We start from the raw sequence: 18122 nt of genomic DNA, 5'->3' as shown, positions 1-18122 counted from the left end.
CTAGGCCCAGTGCTCAAGCCACTGTGCCATCTAGTTGCCCAGGTGCCATAATAGGAAATATATTCAAGTAGATTTTAATTCCCTAACAGATTCCCTGTAGCAGCAATTCTAAACTTTTATCCATCACCTCCAACCTTTGACTCACAGAAGGAAACCTTGAAATGGAGGCATTTTACAGGATCAGGTCATAGATTTAGAGCTATAAAAAGGGGAAAGGAGAAAGAGACACTGGTCCACAAGTAAGCACTTTATAAATATTATCTCCTTTAATTTGGAAAAACCTCAGAGGTCATCTAGTCCAACCCTATCATTTTACAGATGAAAGAACAGAAGCCCAGGGAAGTTAAGTGATGGAGCCAGCATCAAACAAGGGGTAAGCTGTCAGAGGCGTGATCTAAATCCAGAGAAAGAGGTCTTTCTACTGTATTGCTATTCTTCAGAGATAACTTTGCCATTTCCTTTTAAGAAATTATATACATGTGTAAATATATGTAAATTTAATATTTTAAAAGGAATGATTATTATAAAAACAATAGTATTACAATGTGATATGATAATTGCTATTAATTATTAATTATTAACTAACTCTCCTACCCTTTGAAAAGAAAAAAGAAAACCCCATTCGAACAAAAACTCATGGTCAAACTATATTAATTTTCACATAGACCTTGTCCAAAATATTATGTCTCAATTTGTGCTCTGAGTCCAGCTTCTTTATTAATCCTTTGAAGCCACTATTGGACCTTGCCATTTCAAAGAACATTTGTTGAGCGCTTACTGTGTGCAGCAGACTGTGCTAACACTGGGGGGAGATAACAAGTTTTAGCTTTGAGCCATTTTCACAGCTTTTATAGTCTAACTAAAGTCCATTCTCCTGACTCTCAGTAGCCTGTCATCTTCAACATAACCTTCCAGTTTGGGAACCAATCAGGAGTTGTTCTACCAACTCAGCAAAACTCGTGTTTCTCAGTGAGAGCCCAGGGCCAGTTTCATGGAAGGTGAAAGTCCAGTCCAGAAAGTTTGGGGTTCTCCCAAACACCCCTCCTACAGGGTGCCCTCCTTGGGACTCTCCATTAAAGCTGATCTCTTCCCACAGTGACAGCCAAGCCTTTCCTATCATGCTAACAATTTAGATCATCACAGCCCCTGAGTGATGTGGGCAACCTGGGGGAAAAGCCCAGGTTATGATTTTCTCATGCTTCTTCCAGCTATTTTTTAAATAAAATGAACTCCTCAGAAAGCTAAACTAAACTCCTGTGACCTTACAGGCTAGTGAGCCATTCAACTTGCCGGAGATCAAAGCTATAGCCACATGAGCTCCTTCAACTGATTTCCTTCTTCTGTGCCTTAGTTCTTCTCTATGTTCTCCTCTAGGCCCAAACACCAGGTATATCTAGAAGGCAGGAAGACCCTTTGGCAGGGCCTGAGTGTGGCTGCAGTTCTTGAATCTGAAAAAAATAAATCTATTAGAATACAGCATACAATTCCTTTGACATCCTAGAGCAGTTTCACTAGGATGGACCCCACCAGACCTGGGGGACAACAGTAGTGACAAGTCCATGAAAGTAGGCTCATGTGTCTGCATAGGCAAGCCTGAGAAATGGAGGGGCATCTCCATCCACCCCGGGGGAAAAACACATGCTTTACCTAACTGTCTAGAGCCCCCCCTGCCATGGGCAGCACATCTGCAGACTATACTAATATATACAAATAAGGACAAACAGGCTAGGATTGAGATAATGGCTGGCAAGCTGCCCAGACACAACCCAAGACCTGCCTATCTTTTCTTTCACATCTTGCACTGAATTACACTGATCTCAGACTAGTGAAAAACCACTTTATAATCACCAGTGGAAGAAGTCCTGCTTGTCTGTACTTAGGCAGTTCCAGCAGGAAGAGTGATGTATATCCTGACAAGGAGAGCAGGGCTCCCATGAATCCAGATTCATTTTGGAGGGGCCTGGAATCAAAGAGGAAGGGTCTCTCTCTCTCTCTTTCTTTCTCTCTCTCTCTCTCTCTCTCTCTCTCTCTCTCTCTCTCTCTCTCTCTCTCTCTCTCTCTCTCTCCACATGCCAGAGTAATCAAGCTTGTGTCTGTTGTTCAGTTGTTTTTCAGTTGTGTCCGACTCTTTGTGATCTCATTTGGGTTTTTTTTTTTTTTTGGCAATGGTTTGCCATTTACTTCTGTGTCGCATTTTACAGATGAGGAAACTGAGGCAAACAAGATTAAATGATTTGCCTGGAGTCACACAGCTAGATAAGAAACTTCCCTGTTATGTCAACTGCTTAGGGGCAAAGAAACCACTAAAAGGTAGTACCATATAGCAGATGGCAGCTACAGAAACAGTGGTATGAAGCAGCTGATGATAGAGACAGTTGGCAGCTGTGGAAGAGGTGGCAGCAGCATCAGCAGCAAAGAGATGGAGCAGCCAGCAGACTGATTCACAGAAGTGGTACTTTCCATGGGAACAGCAATCATAGGACACACACAGAGGATTTGCCTAATGATGAATTTGTTTCTTGCTGGATTTGGGTCTGAGTCCACTTTATGTCTTTATCTGTTTTTATGTTAACTTGTATTTGTCCTTACCTGTCTTTTGTACTATGAAAGTATATTTTTATATGCAATGTTTATGTTCAAAATACTTATGTGGTGCCTATCTGATTGCTATTAAAGGAGCTGACCTGAATACCCTAGAAGTGAGTCAGGTTTTGGTATTCCCAGGGAAAGCTCAGGGTGAGGTCCCAAGCCACATAGGAATGTTATTATTGATAACCTCAAACACTAACCCTAGTCTGTCTGTACTCAAACAGAACTTAAGTTTTTTTAAGTTTTATTTTTCAAAATATTTCCCAATCATTTAAAATTTTTTAACATTCATTTTTCAAAAATTTGAATTCCAAATTCTTCCCTTCCCTTCTATCTCTCACCCCTCCTTGAGAAGGCAAGCAATTTGGTATTGGTTATACATGTGAATTCATGCAAAACATTTTTCTGTTTTAGCCATGTGGTAAAAAAAAAAAGTAATGCTTCAAACTCTACTCAGAGTTCATCAGTTCTCCTAGAGGTAGGTGGCATTTTTCATCACTGATTCTTTGGAATTATCTTGGATCTCTGTCTTGATTAGAGTAGCTGGTTGATCATCCTAGAATACCACGAGTCCTGTGTACAGTGTTTCTCCTGGTTCTGCTCACTTCACTTTGAATGAGTTCATGGAAGTCTTCCCAAGTTTTTCTGCAACCAAACCCCTTCATCATTTCTTAGAGCACAATAGTATTCCATCACAATCACATACCATTCTTGTTCGACCTTTCACCATTTGATGGGCATTTCTGTGATTTCCAATTCTTTGTTACCACAAAAAGAGCTGTTATAGCTACTTTGGTAAGTACAGGTCCTTTCCCCTTTTCTTTGTCAATTGAGACTTCTGTTATAGGTATCTTTCCTTGAAGAAAAGCAGTGGAAGATAAGCAAAAAAAATGTCTTTCTATCTCCCCTATAGAGAAGACCTGGGGGATGGAAGTGGCCCATTAGCTCCAGGGGTCTCAGATCAGCATCCTGTTGATGGCATTCTAGCCAGAACAATGAATGAACAGAGCTCCCTGTCAACATTGAACCCTGAAGGGAAGAAACTTGCAAGGAGATTAATGGGTTTGGATGGATTTTTTTTCTGTTTGTTTCATTGTGGCTGTAGTCCAGAGTACACATCAAATAGTGTGCAATTCCTTCACAGGAAAAAAATGGAGTGTTTAGTAGGATGGCCTTCAAGAAGAAAGAAACTGCTTGGAGTGAAAGCAGTTGTCAGGAAAAGCTCCAACAAGAGGGAATGATCAAGACATGATACTGTGGGTGGTGGAAAGGAGCTAACTCCACAGAGTCCCAGGAATACATAATGACAATTAATGGTAGGGACACTCATGGCTCCCAGGGCTGGCCACCAGCTGGAGACGGTTGCCATTTTGTCTTATTCCATTCTGCCCTTCATTTGATTCCTCTCCCTGTGTGACTTGGTCAAGAGCAGAAAACAGAGAGGTCTGACAGAATGGAAAGTTGGACTGGAAATCAAGACCATGTAATGGAAAATGACCTGACCACCGTATTCTGGGCTGGTCCTTTGGTTCTCTAGTAGGAGCTGAATCTCAAACTCAGTTTCTCCCTTCCCTTTCCCTCTCCCCCTAAGGCTATGATTGGAGATGTTTAAACCAATGCCAAGACTGGGGAGTGTGTGGAGTGAAAAACAGAGAAACTGCCCCACTTTCAGATACACAGATTAGAGATGAATGCTTGGCACTGGTTGATTTCTTTCTGTAAATCTGATTCTGAGAGCAGAGCTCTTCTTAAGGAATGATGTTTTGACAGAACTGATGATAGGAAACCTAGATTCAATTAGAACCCAGCAGATGTGGCTTGGTTAAAAAACAAAAGCAAATGCCCAACCCATGCTTCTTAGTTAGTTCATCCCCTCCAGAGAACTAACACCATGAAGACAAAATCCCATGATGACAATCTCCAGTGGACCTCCAAATTGTGTAATTGTAATATTTTGCTAGTATGAATACATTGCTAAAAACTGTCTTTCTGGTTTATGATGTCTGGAGAGGAAACAATGCTGTTCCAAAGAATCTATGAGGACACAGTAAAGGAAACCTCCAGGTGTGGTGGCCTGGGTAGGGGTGGGAGAGTAGGGGATGGTCAAACCAATACCAGCAGAGTGCCAGAGAGGTGGGAGTATATCTCCCCTACCTCAAAATGTTGGCACCTGGGGACAAAACTCCCATGACATTTAGGTAGCTCTCACTACACATCAGCTATAGTTGCTATAAACTATACTTACAGAGACTAGAATCCTAGAATCTTAGAGTTGGGAAGAATCTTAAAGGAATTTTTTTAGTACTAGCTTTATCTTCTGTCTTAGAATCAACACTGTGTATGGATCCTAAGGCAGAAGAGCAGTAAGGGCTAGGCAATGGGGGTTAAAGTGACTCACCCAGAATCAGTATTGATTCTAAGATGGAAGGTTTTTTAAAAAAAGTTCTAGAATTTTGCCAGAAATTTGAAATAAAGCTCACTACCACTCAGGCCAGCTATCTCCATTTCCTACAAGTCTGCCCTTCTTTGTAGTTCTCCATCATACTCTAGAAACCTCTTCATCTTGTGTCTGACTCTTCATGACTCCTTTTGGTATTTTCTTGGCAGAGATGCTGGAGTGGCTTGCCATTTCCTTCTCCAGCTTATTTTACAGATGAGGAAACTGAGGCAAATAGGGTTAAGTGACTTACCCATGGCCATACAGTTCTCAAGTGTTTGAGGCTGGGTTGGAACTCATGAAGATGAGTCTTCCTGACTGCAGGCCTACTATACCACAGGGGCCAGATTATGGAAGGCATTAAATTGGACAGAGGAGATTAGGTTTTATTTAATGGATAATGGGGAGCCAGTAAAAGTCTTTGAGTTGAGGAGTGATGCTCTCTTAGCAATTCTACAGGAAGATGATTACTCTAATAGTCAAAGTAGTTGAACAACAGAGACTCTGAAGACAGAGGTTCCTGGTTAGGGAGCAGTCTAGGGGTGAGATAATAACTATTGCCTATTAGGGTGAGGGAGGCAAAAATTGAAATAGATAGTAGGGACTCTGACACGTGCCCAGTTCCCCTAACAGTGTGGGTCACTGAAGGGGACTTTTCTGAGTCTGTCCAAATCTAGAGCAAGCCCTCTAAGGAATTCAATGTTAGGGGGATTGGGCATGTTCTGAAGGCCCCATTACAGACGAGATAGGACAAAATGGAGCTGAAAATGGGAAAGATTAAAGGCAAAAAGGGAAGGAGACAGCAGAGGATGGGATGATTCAAGAGACGGTGGAGGATAGAAGGGCCTGGTGAGCTATGGTCCATGAGGTCACAAAGAGACTGACATGACTGAATAACTCAGCAACAGCAACATTTGCTCAAAAAACTTTCTTCTGGTATAATTGAAGCACTCTACATTTTTTGGGTTTGCATTAGAAATAGTTATGAAAGATGGAACAAGAAAACATACCAACTTTAAAAATTATTTAATGTATTTTTTATTTTTTACCAATTACATGTAATGACAATTTTTCACACACAGCTTCCAAAGTTACATAATTCAAATTATCTCCCTCCCTTCCCTCCCATCCTCAGAGTTGGCAAGTAACTTGATCTGGATTGTACATGTATTATGACGTAAAACATATTTCCTTATTGTTCATTCTGTAAGGGAATAATTATACAAAACCAAAATAAAACCCCAAAAAACTAAAGTGAAAACTAGTATGCTTTGATCTACATCTGACTCCACCAGTTCTTTCTCTAGAGGCGGATAGCATTCTTTGTCATAAGCTGCTTCGAATTGTCCTGGATCATTGTACTGCTGAGAGTAGCTAAGTATCACAGTAGATCATCCCACAATATTGATGTTACTGTGTACAATGTTCTATTGGGAACCAACCTTTAGAGATGGCAAGCTAGTACAGTGGATAGAGTGTTGGGCTTAGAGTTAAGAATAACTGAGTTCAAATCAAACCTCAGACTCACTAGTTGTATGACTAGTGGCATAGTCATTGCACCTCAATTTGCTTCAAAGTTTTCTTACTGGTAAAACTGGCCTTCACAGAGTTGTGAAAATCAAATAATTGTAAAGTTGTTAGCACAGTGCTCAGCATATAAGTAGGTGCTTAATAAATGTTTCTTCTCTTTATCTCCTTCAGGCATTTCATAACCCGCATTTCTTTCCTTTTTTTCTTTAAAATTTTAACATTTCACAGCTCAGTTTACCAACCTTCTCCAGAGTGCTCTTGACCCTGTGAAAAGGAGATAAAGTGCTTGGCAGAAGCTTCATTCTTGTCCCTTTGTGTTTGATGCAGCAAATGAACAACATCAAGTAGATGTTTCCCTTTAAACTCCCCAAAACTTCCCTTGCTTTGATCATGTAACTTTTCATCCCAACCTTCTTCCTTCCCAGAAGCTGCAGGTTGGATACCCAGGGACTGCTCTACTGAAGATCATATTTTTTATGTATATAGATTATATATATAGATTTATAAAGTCCTTGGCACAGTGCCTGGTATCTAGTAGGTGTTTAATAAATACTAGTCCCAGGATGATTTCAGTGAGAGCTAGGAAGAACACCATGGGCGGATGCAGAGTGAAATAAGCAGAAACAAGAGAACATTGTACACAGAACAGCAATATTGTGGAATGATTAAAGCTACTCTCAGCAATACAACAATGCAGGACAATTCTGAGGGACTTATGACAAAGAAAGCTATCCACCTCCAGAGAAAGAACTGTTGGAGAAAGAATGCAGATGAAAGCATAAGATTTTTCACTTTAGTTTGTGTTTTTATTTTGGGGTTTTGGTTTTAAATGAGCATTGTTTTGTATGATAATACATGTGTAACCCAGATCAAATTGCTTACCATCTTCAGGAAGGGGTAGGGAAGGAAGGGAGGGAGACGATTTGGACAAGAAGTCCTGGGTTCAAATTTGGTCTCAGACACTTCCTAGCTGTGAGACCCTGGGCAAGTCACTTAACCCCAACTCTTCTGCCTTGGAACCAATACTTAGTATGGATTCTAGAATGGAAGGCAAGGGTTTATAAAAAAATAATAATAAATGTTTGTTCCCTTCACCCCTTTCAGGCTCAAGGTAGAGTGTGTACTATTGCTATAAAACTTCATACTTTCCCTCCCACTGGATGCCCAGCTCCCTATGCTTCCAAGCGCTGCTGGCTCTGGTTACTCATCAGGAAGGCCACTCAAGGGACAGAGATGAGTAGTTTCCTCTTCTGATTAGACTGAGAGGCTGTCTGGCATAGGCCATAGAGTGTTGGGCTTAGCTGGCATTTATAGAACATTCTAAGGTTTGCAAAGTGCTTGACATATGTTATATGTCCTTTGATCCTCCTAACAACCTTATGAGATATGTGCTATTTTTTACCCCCAACTTATCTATTGCCAGTGAGTGATCATTTTCTCCAGAGCCCGGGCAATGTTTTATTTTCATTGTAGGTTTTTTTTTTTTTTTTTTTTTTTTTTTGTCACTGGTCTGAATGGAAGACTGGAGGTCTGGAGGAAACCTAGCCTGATTGGTTCCAAGGGTTACCTAGCTAGTGAGTTGTCTGAGACAGGATTTGAACACAGGTCTTCCTGACTCTGAGCTTGCTACTCTGCCCACTATGCCCGAGAATTCAAGTACTGTTGTTGATACTTACTAGTTGCATGACCATGGATGAAATCACTCAAACTCTCTAAATATTTGGTGATTCTCAAAGACTAAGTCATAGATGAATATACTTACAGAAATTAGAATCACTAGTACCAGTGATGAAATCAACTCCCAGTCCAAGGTAAAGTGAAAAAAAAAAAAGAAAATATGACATGAGCAGTTTTCACCCAGAAACTGTAGTAGTCCAGATAAAGAAAAACCACAGTAGCCATTTGGTCCAGTAATTGTAAACCTTTTAGAGATTGAGTGCCCAAAACTGCAACCCTCATACCCTGTGTGAACCTGTTGTGTGCAGATGCAAAGCATGGAATCCCTGCAAAGGTACAGGGAGAGCCTCACCCAGAATTCCAGGGGACCCCCCTGGAGAACTTTGGGGTGAGGGGCAGTTGAGAAGGGTTGAAGACAGTTAATTTGGGGGATTGGAGGTAAGGAGAGACTCAGCTTGTTTGTTTCTCCTGACTTGGGGTTTCTCCTGAGAAACCATTGTAGCTTAAGCCAGTAGTTTCTACTCATAGAGTTAGCCTATTTGTCATTTCTATTCTTCATTATATAGTTATATAATTATTTAGTAATTAGAGAGTAAGATATTTATCTGTAGCAAGAGAGCCAGTTTTAGTTAAGTGCTTTATCTTCTCTAGTGAGGAGGAGGAAGGGGGCATCAATTTAACAGTTTAGGGTCACCTTTCATTTATCCTAAACCCTTCATGGATTTATATAATTTTCCTTGTTAATTCCTAATATAACTTTTTACCTTCAAAGCTGTGCCTGATAATTATTTGGAAGATACTTACAATTCAGTCTGAACTTCTAGATTGAATCCTGTTGGCTGCCAGTTTAAGATCTCCTCTGTCCTCAACAGTTAGTTAAATAATTTCTATATATCTCCTCTAACTGACCTGAGAGGAATACAAATTTAAGAAAGGAACATTATTGGGGTTTCAGCCATAAGAGAAACTTACCAGAAAGATCTTATTGCTGTCTTCATTACCAACTGAAGCAGAAGCAGTTAGAGGGGGAGGGGTTTGAGAATCAGGAGTGTTTTACCCCCTCCTTTCCTCACTGTAACCTGTCAATCTCTGGCTCTTAACTTAAAGCAGCTATCTGGCCCTGAAACATTTATCTGCTTCTCCAAACTATCTGTTATTATAATCATAACAAACCCCACACTTACCCCAGACAAAGGAGGGAGGAATCATTCCCATTGGACTGCTGGGTAGAGGGCACCTGTAGAGAGGGGGAGGTGAGCAGCTGGCTCCAGCATGGGCACCATAGATCTGCCAATGCGGGTCTAGACTATACCAAGACTGTTAGGTAGAAGCTGCATTTAGGCAGACCGATCATAAAGATTGGCAGAAGAGATTCAAAAACTTATATTTTATCTTAAAAAAAAAACACCAAAAAACAACTCCCCTGCTCAAATCCAACCATTAGCTAACCATTCATTTATATCATAAAGGCTTTTTGGTCTTCAAATATGGCCTTGCTATATAAAGGTACAGACTTAAGTGCCTGATGTTGGGGAGGGGTTTCCTGAAGCTGGAGTGAAAGACTATAAAAAGACTAATTGTATACTAGGCACTTAAAGAGGGACCCCTCCTAGAAAGAGCTCTTGTTCCTGAGGAATTGCAGGGAAGCAACCTTGTTTTCCTACCTTCTTGTAACCCCAGTGAGGAGGGGAGGAAGGAAGGGAAGAGAAAAAGTATTTATTAAATACCTACTATGTGCCACGCACCATGCTTAGCCCTGTGCTTTGCAAATATTATCTCATTTGATCCTCACCACAACCCTGGGAGGCAGGTGGTATTATCATCCCCATTTTATAGATGAGAAAACCAAGGCAAGCAGAGGTTGAGTGACTTACCCAGCTAGTAAAATCTCTGAGGTCAGATTTGAATTCAGGTCCTTCTGAGGTAGGAGCATAGCATCTAATAGGGTTAAAAACTGCTCTCATCAGAAAGAAAAAAAAGTTTCCTGAGTAACATAATCTTTTCCAAATGTTTCAAAACGTCATCCTTGTTTGCCATCACTTAGCTCTGCTGAAGCCCGAGGTCTTTCTACCTCTCTTTCTTTCCAGCTCTGCCCTGTTACCTCCCCTTAGTTACACTCTTTCCCAGATTTCTAGTAAGCATCAGAAAAACAGATGCCAGGGCTTTCCAGACCATCTGCTTCATGCTTCTCTTCCCCACCCCTCTCTCCTTTTCCCAAAAATAATGCATGTGTCTTGGAACATTAACGAATGTCAGTGGTTTGCCCTTTATTGGGGCATGACATCTATTCAGTTTTCTGAAGTAGGCTCTTTCAGCATAAGACCCTTCCTTCTCCCAAGTTTTTCAAGGTAGGTCAGGTTTGGGGAGAAGGACAAATGGCTCAAGGGGCTTGGGATGAGCGGATGACATCAAGGAGGAGGAACAAAAAGCAAATGGAAGCCAAGGATGAGGATGATGAATGGGCCTATCACAGGCTGGGCAGGCTTGCTTGATTGTAAGTGGTACCCCTTTATGTGCCTTAAGGGAGAGCTTACATTTCTGGTGGACAATTGTGGTTGCCATTGAGTCGTTTGATTCTTCATGACTCCATTTAGGGTTTTCTTGGCAGAGATACTGCAGTGGTTTTCCTTCCTTCTCCAGCTCTTTTTACAGATGAGGAAACTGAGGCAAACAGGGTTAAGTGGCTTGTCCAGAGTTCCACAGCTAGGAAAAGTATCTGAGGCTGGGTTTGAACTCATAAAGAGGAGGCTTCCTGACTCCAAGTCCAGCACTCTATCCTCTGAGCTACCTACTTGTCCTGATATACCCTAGAATACCCTGATGAAAAAAACTTCACATATTACTCAGATTGGCACCTGCTATGTAACTTAACATCTTAATTGCGGATGGCACTGAGAAGTTAGTGATTAACCCAGGGTCAGGCAGCTAGTGTGTGAGGCCAGATTTGAATTAAGGAAGATGAGGCTTCCTGACTCCAGGAGTTTGTATTTTTTCCCCAAAAGCTCTAAAGAGCAGTTTGGAATTGTTCAAAGAGCCCTGTAGTTTCTCTAGTTAAATCCTTTCCATTCTTTCCTCCTCTACCTCTTCAGATCTGGACTTGCATCACTCTTTGTCCCCTTTGTCTAAGAGAGATCGACTGGTGGACTAACCAGGAGACAACCTCAACTTTTCAGGGAGTGAAAAAAGTCAGTCATAAAAGCACTTTGTCTTAGAGAATTCAACTAACAATTCTCTTTCCTTTCTGTTTGCTAAGAAAAATGTTGCTATTCAGTTGTCTCTGACTCTTTTTGACCCCATTTGGGGTTTTGTTTACAGAGATCCTGGAGTGGTTTGGTATTTCCTTCTCTAGTTCATTTGACAAATGAGGAAACCAAGGCAATGGGGCTTAGTGACTTATCCAAGATCAAAAGCAAGGAAGTGTCTGAGGTCAGATTTGAACTCAGAAAGATGAGGCTTCCTGACTCCAGGCCTGGCACTCTATCTACTGGGACAGCTAGTTGCCAGTGGAAGACAGGGGTATTTATGTCACCATGGGCTGCACACACCATGAGGGGATGAGACACTGATTTGTAAAAGCCTTTTGGTCACTTCTTTCTCTCTTTTAGTGTTGCTTTTAATATTCATTGAAACATGACCTCTTCTCTTTTTAAATGCTCAGCTGGGAAGGTAAGGTCTTGGGAAAAGGGAGTTAAGAAATGTATTAGGAGCAGCTGAGTGGCTCAGTGGATAGAGAGCCAGAACTAGAGATTCGAAATCCTGGGTTCAAATTTGACCTCAGACACTTCCTAGCTGTGTGACCGGGGGGGGGAGGGGCAAGTCACTTAAACCCCATTGCCTAGCTCTTATTGCTCTTCTATCTTAGAACCAATACAGAGTAGTGATTCTAAGATGGAAGACAGGTGTTAAAAAATGTATTCCTTGCCTCAGGGACCCCAATCCCTACCAGGAGCCTAGGATTTCTTCATTGTTTCTCTTTTCTTAGTGGCCCCCTGGCCTCCCCACCTCTCTTCCAGGAATGCACCTCTTTAATTCCTCTCTTTGAATTTGCTTCTCTACTACAATAGAAGGAATAGGAAAATAAAGTGGTTTTTTTTTTTTATGTCCACACTTGTGATTTTGTTGGTATTTAAGAACTGTATTGAATATAGGAATTTCTAGAAAGGAAACTTCTTCCACCATTAGAGATCAGTACCTGTTCCCCAAATTATGGTCCTGGAGAGTTGCTCCCAGTGCCTTGGAGGGGGGACATAATCAGTAGGGAAATTTGAGCTCACCTCTTCCTGACTCCAAGTCCAGTGCTTTCTGCCTGGTGCCCAGAGGGTCTTGGCAAGGAAAACATACCCAGGAGGTGCCAGAAGGGGCACGGACCCCAGATCTTCCTAACCAAAGTCAGTTCTTTCTTCAGTACGTCATACTTCCTCTTGAAGAAGGCCAAGCCACAATAAATAGTGCTTTGTTTTGCTTTTTGGTCTTTGCTGTCTTTTTAAACATCCATCCATCTTCCAGCATCTCTGTTTAGAGAAGGCATGGATGGCTAGATAAAGAGTCTGGCCTCTAGGTTCCTTCCATCTCACCCTATGGAAAAGGCTCACATCAGCTCTTGGTCTCACCATCGCCTCGGCTTCTCTACCAGAGTCCTAACTTGGGATTCTAGTGCCAGGGGAAGATTGGTTTGGGGCACCAGATGGTGGGGGCAGGGAGAGACTTTATAAACCAAACCTCAGCTGGGCTTAGTCTCCTACAGAATGTGCCATGAAAAGAATCCCAACAGTGTGTTATTGAACTCTAATAAAAACACTGGAGGCAGCTGGGTAGCTCAGTGGATTGAGAGCCAAGCCTAGAGACGGGAGGTCCTAGGTTCAAATCCAGCCTCAGCCACTTCCCAGCTGTGTGACCCTGGGCAAGTCACTTGACCTCCATTGCCTACCCTTACCACTCTTCCACCTATAAGTCAATACACAGAAGTTAAGGGTTTAAAATAAAAAAAAAAGGTAAAAAAAAAACATTGGATAAAAGATTCCTGGCCCTATAATGGGGCTACGATGAAAACGTTTAGCTGTTGGGGAGTTTATGGATCAATCTCTCAAGCAGGTGAAAAATAAAATTATTTTGCTATTGCTCTTTGCATCATCTCAACCCCCTAATTTTAGATGTGGGTGCCTTGAAGGGAAAGTCCCAACTTTTCTCACCCTACTAATAGCCTTGTTCTTCAAATAGAATTGGGGGGAAGAGGGCTCTAAACAAAAGGCCACTCATTTTAGGAAACGTGAGGGCAGTTAAAGCAAAACATCACACTGCTCAGAATACTTCTTCTTTAGTCTTTCCAGTCATGTCTGACTCTTTAATTACCTCTTTTGGGGTTTTCTTGGCAATGATACCAGAGTAGTTTGTCATTCTCTTCTCCAGCTCATTTTACAGATGAGGAAACTGAGGCAAAGAGGGTTAAATGATTTATCCAGGGTCACACAGTTAAGTAAGTGTCTAAGGCCGGATCTGAACTTGGGAGGATGAGTCTTCTGGACTCTTAGACCCGGCACACTATCTACTGCACCACTGAGCCGCCTGCTCAAAATACTATCCATATGAAAATCCAGGTTACGGAACAGGTTGATGAGGGCAACAATAACTTCTCTCTTTTGTTGTTGATACTTTTTTTTTAACAATATGTATCTAATAATGTCTCAATGAAGTTGCCTTTGAGTTAACAATGGATCACGGAGGTTGTCTGTGAATTATCAGTTGCCGTTCACTCATTTCAGTCATGTCTGACTCTTCATGAACCCATTTGGAGTTTTCTTGGCAAAGGTACTAGAGTGGTTTGCCAGTTCCTTCTCCATCTCATTTTACAGATGAGGAAACTGAGAGCAACAGTATTAAATGACTTACCCAGGGTCATCCAGCTATATCAGAGGCTAGATTTGAACTCAGGAAGGTGAGTCTACCAGACGCCAGGACTGGCACTATACAACCTAAATGTGAGGGTTTTATTAAATTATTTTAGGTATTTGGGTTTCATAGTTTTAGATGGGGAGGGGGGAGCGAGGATGGAAGGGGATGTAAACAGCAGAAAAAATTTATTTTTTTCCCTTTCAAATTTCCTTTCATATCCCATGGAGTAAGTAAATGAGATGGACTTTTTTTCCTGTAGGAGGATATCCTTAGAAATGATGAAGATAATGAAAAGGATGCTGTTTAATATAAAAAAAAATCATCTGGCCTGTATTTTGTCTTTGTCTTTGTAACAACTCAACAAAACAACTTTGTAATAAGACAGAAAGGCAAAGGCAAGGCAAGCAGAGTTAAATCATTTCCCTGGGGCCACATAGCTAAGAAGTATCTGAGACCAAATTTGAACCCATTTCCTCCTGTCTCCTGGGCTGGTGCTCTATCCATGGTGCCTCCTAGCTGCCCCACTAATTCCATTTCTGTCTGATTGCTATTGCTAAGATTCATTGCATGGGGAGGGGGAAAGATTAAAATACAAAATTTGAAACTATCAATTTGGTCCCGATTTCCTATTTTATGTACGTAAAAATTATTTAAAAAAAGAAAGCCTAGCACTTTATCCACTGTACCTAAAAGACCTAGATTAGTAACTAGAGGGGTCCTTAGAGATGGTTTAGTCTAACTCCCCCATTTTACAAATAAGCAAACTGAGAACCAGGGAAGATGGTGGAGAGAGCTAATTTTCTACAAAAGACCTGGGTTCAAATCTTGCCTCTGACACATATTAGCATTTTGACCTTGGGCAATGCACTTGGTCTTTCAGTGCTCTAAGCAACATTCTGAGCCTGTAATTTTCAGGGAATAGATTCTCCTCTTTGGGATGTTCTCTATACTAATGAAATCACAGGTCCAGCCCCAGCTCTAATGCTACTTCCTCTCTAGCATGTTATTTGCCAAAGGAAGGAGTGATGCCATAGCTTCTCCCAAGAAAACTGTGTCAGGGATGTATCCATTCAAACAGGTCTTGCTTTTCCCCATTGGGACCCTCCTGTACTGTGGAATTACTTTACCATCATCCCTTTGAGGGCACAGTAGCAGGAATCCAAGGGAAGATCGGAGATTAGTAATTCCTGGTAGGGGAGATATTTAAACATCCCTTGCGTACTCAACTGAGGAGGGGGGAACAAGGGGGCAGAGCCCCCACATAGCAGGCAGCACCTTGAGGAAGTACAGAATACAGAGAACGATAGAAATGAGCTTTTATTTGTAAAAAGTTACAAAATGATATTGTACAAAAATAAAGTTTGTAGAGAACTTTGGTTGTATAACACAAATGACTGAGACATAGATCAGAGGTGAAATCAGAACTTCCAAAAGAAGTGCACTCCTATTTTAGATGGTAATAATACTACTAATAATAATTAGAATAATAATGATGAAAAATCACAAACTTTACCCTTTTGTATGTCAGTTATATTTAGATCTGCAAAAGTTGAAACCTGCTTATGGTGTGGAGGGCACACAGAGAATCTGCCGGTAGCACCCCCTGAAATGTTGCAAGGGCTCTGATTCTAAGGCTGCAAGCTAATTTAGGCTGAAACTTTAAAAAAGAAATCAGCAGTTTACTCTGCACACAGTCGATCATTTATTCTTATCTGAGCAAGATGGGTGATTCTGGGGGTACACTTCTGAAATCTTCCAGAGAATTAACAAACAGATTTGTCTTCTCTAAGTTGCATGGCCTGGCCTTTCCATTCTGCTGGGAGGGATGGGTCCATCCTATCCTCAGCTTCCCATCTAGAGGTGCAGGAAGGGCAAAGTTGGGTTGGGGAGGAGGAGAATTCAGGTCTCACAAGGTTTATTGTTGGTAGCTCATGGGCTGATTTGCAAAGGAGCATGGCTAATTAGTTAGAAGCCAATTTGAATGCCCAACTCTTATCAAACCATTGTTATTAATAGCCATGTATCTTTTCTTGATTAAAAACAATAAAATATCTCTTCTGACAGAAATGAAAACAAGTATAAAAGCCACAATATAGGGCCTGATGCTGATTTTCTCTGTGAAAACACATCCTAATTAGCTTGTCAGAAAACCCACGTTAGGGACACTGGCAAAGATGGCCATCCCCATCCTTTCTTCCACTCCATCCCCCAGAATCTTTTAGGGAACTTCAATCCAGCCATATACATGTTTTTTTTGTTTTTTTTGTGGCCAGGCCAGAAGCCTCTAACCTCCTCAGTCGTGTTGTGTTACCCTAAAGGGATTTTACACAAAAGGAACAACTCATTACTTACTGGTCTGAGGTTGTAGTCAAAAAGCTTTTGGGGGCAAAACGGCAATCTGCTTCGGGTGACCATTTGCCAGCACCCGGCTCCTAGCTCAGAATATTTCCTTCTTAAATCAGGTATGTTTTGTTTTGTTTTGTTTTGTTTTGTTTTGTTTTGTTTGTTTTGTTTTGTTTTGTTTGGTGGAGGGATTGGGACTGTGTGTGAATGACTCTTGGTGGATCATAGCAGAACTCTGGCTGTTACTGACCATGAATTGTTTACCTTTTAGTCGACATTAAAATCCAGGACTAACTACTAAAAGGCATTATGCCTTTTATATGTATTTATGCATATTACAGATAAATATATGTAGAAGGAAAAAAAAAGCTTAAGTACAACGTAGAGTGGAAATGATGGCATGTCTGTTCTGAGTTGGAGCAACAGAGAATAAATCCAAGTGCCGCTGGGCTCTGCTCATTGATTGTGGAAATCATCTGAGAAAAGGGATGTGTGTGGAGGGGGGGGGGTCCCTCATAAACACTGCTTCTCTGCTTGTTTTTAGACAAATGGACAGCAAACAGGTAGACTTACAGAATTTAACCAGGAAGTTTTGTGGAAAAAGGTAAAGTAAGTGATTTTTTTTTTTGGCTAGCCAAAAACTGTTAACATTTTTTAAAAGCATGGACCCTTGTTCCCAATCTGATTCTCTTTCTTTCTTTCTTTCTTTCTTTCTTTCTTTCTTTCTTTCTTTCTTTCTTTCTTTCTTTCTTTCTTTCTTTGTATTTTGCAAGCACGTTACACTTTGGCACCTTTGAAAAAGAAATTTTAATAAATAAGGGGAAAAAAGAAACTCATTAGTGAACTGTAATAAATAACAATAACTTAAATCTCAATAAATATCTTCTATATATTTCTGTATCTGAAATGGATGCATTGCATCAAGTAGTCTATCTGGCCACTGGTGACCAAGTATAAATGTAGTGATGATGTGATACCTGTCCAGCTGTAAACTGAAAGAGACCTGTCCATCTCTTTGGACACCATGGTGGATCTGGGCTTGTTTTCCCCCTCACTCTCCTAGAAATGTATGCTACTTAAAACCACAACTCCTTTCCTGTTTCCAAGAGTATATATTAAAAAAAATACTTTCAGGTTTTCTTTAGTCAGTGAATACAGCCTGTTAGTTTCTGTCCAATTTCTTCCCACCCAACACCCTATGTTCAAAATAAACCAACCATTAGATTCCTGTCCAAGTAGACCTTAGGCCTCAATTGCAAAGTCAAAAGGCTGTCTCTAGTGTCTGTTTGTTTTATATATATTTATATTTTTGAGGGGGGGAGGGAGAAGGGAAAATGGGAGGAGGGGATAAGTATGCCCTAACTGAGTGACAGAAAAAAATATATAAAATTCCTGACTTTCAGTAATGACTCTTAATGCCACGCGAGTTTACACCAGCATCTTCTGACTGGTGTAATTAAACATGTGAAAACGAACCACAGGAGACTAAGTGATTGTGTCCTTTCGGCACATTCCGAGCTGATGATAGGTGATAGTGGATTGTACCAAATGAAATGCCAGTGGCAACACCCATCCAGGAACACCAGCCCTGAGCTTGTGATGCCTTTAAGTTGCTTTCCTGTAGAAACGAGAGGGCCGTTCTCTCTCCTATCCAGCC

The sequence above is a fragment of the Gracilinanus agilis genome, chromosome 1 (assembly GCF_016433145.1).
Source record: "Gracilinanus agilis isolate LMUSP501 chromosome 1, AgileGrace, whole genome shotgun sequence".
Taxonomy (NCBI): Eukaryota; Metazoa; Chordata; class Mammalia; order Didelphimorphia; family Didelphidae; genus Gracilinanus; species Gracilinanus agilis.
Note: the sequence above shows the minus strand (reverse complement) of the source record.